Source organism: Tupaia chinensis, unplaced genomic scaffold, assembly GCF_000334495.1.
Source record: "Tupaia chinensis unplaced genomic scaffold, TupChi_1.0 Scaffold000159_1, whole genome shotgun sequence".
In the NCBI taxonomy this organism is placed as follows: Eukaryota; Metazoa; Chordata; class Mammalia; order Scandentia; family Tupaiidae; genus Tupaia; species Tupaia belangeri.
In genome coordinates this window covers 1069139-1070366 of record NW_006159630.1, presented here as the reverse complement: position 1 = coordinate 1070366, position 1228 = coordinate 1069139, and the positions used below count along the sequence as shown (strand labels likewise).

The window sequence follows — 1228 nt, the reverse complement described above, 5'->3', positions numbered from 1 at the left end:
TCTTTCCCTGTTGTTGCCCTGGATTCCCTGGGCCCGGCCTGCCTGCTTCCTGGCCAGAACAGCTCTCTCCACTGCTGCATTGTTTTGCTCTGGCTTCCCAAGACCTTTCAGGCAGGGCCCTCCTCACTTGCCTCTGGCCTTTCACCTGCAAACGCTTTGGTGCTCCAAGGACTGGCTGGGTCTGCCTCCCCCATGGGGGTGCTGGGTGAAGTCCTGAGCTCGCAGCTTCCAGGATCCTCTCTCTCACCTCTCCTGGGACCTGCCTCCACGTTCTGTCTTCAAGGTCTCCCCACACCCTTTTCTTCCCAGTTTGGCGCAGGTTTACTGTGTGGATGACACACCTGAATAAAAACACTCTTCCTAGAATAAAGAGCTCCTGGGGAGGCTGGGACCCCCCTCGCCGGGTGGAGAGCCAGCAAGGACAGGCAGCCTGGCGGGGGAGGACACGGGGCCCTGAGTCAGGTCGCAGGTGGGGACAAGTGTCCAGCCTGGTGGTGTCTGGGCAGTTGGGCCTTGTCCAGACCCCCTTCTCGCGAAGCCTGCTCTGGCCTCTCACATACTTCGCTGTGACTCCCCAAGTGCACTGGGGCTGCCTGACGTGGCTGCTGGCAATGAACCCCCGCAGCCTGGCCAGCCCTTGCCTAGCGGCCCCCCACGCCTGCTGCGGCAGCCCACCTACGGGTCCTATTGTGCTCACACACACCCTGGCACGTGAAGTCATGCAGTCTTTATTTTGACCTGGGGCAGCAGAGGCAGGCAGTGCTGGGAAGGCCTGGGTGGCCATGGGGGTGTTGTTCTCTCACCACCACCCTGCCTCACCCATGGGCATTCGGCTGGGAAGGGCTTTGGAGGGGGCTTCTCCTCCTCCAGTTGGGCAGGACAGAGGCTGAGCTATGGGGGTACCCTGGGAGGCCCCGTCTGGCTTCCCAGCCCTGAGGAGCCACTTCCCCCACCCCAGGGCAAACCAAGGGGTGGGCCAGGGTGTCTGGAGGATATCAGGGCCTGGCAGCCCCAAGAGGACATCCTGGGGGCAGCAGTGGGGGCCCTGGTCACCATTGCTCTGGAGCTCACGTGCTGTCTGGGCTGGGGGGGCCCTGAGGGCTGGAAGTGGGGAAGGGGGTCCCTGAGGGCAGGCAGGAGCTGGGGGCGGGCAGGGGGCAGGGGCAGGAGAGGGCAGGGGTCCAGGGAGGGACGGAGCAGGCGGGGGACGACGGGAGCAGGCCAGGCG

General features: G+C 64.5%; 1 protein-coding gene across 1 annotated transcript in view; it reads right to left on the bottom strand.

The window, feature by feature from the left end:
• The window catches only part of NPLOC4 (NPL4 homolog, ubiquitin recognition factor), a 92167-nt gene that overhangs the window by 81927 nt on the left and 9012 nt on the right, over nucleotides 1–1228 (bottom strand). The window lies entirely within an intron of this gene.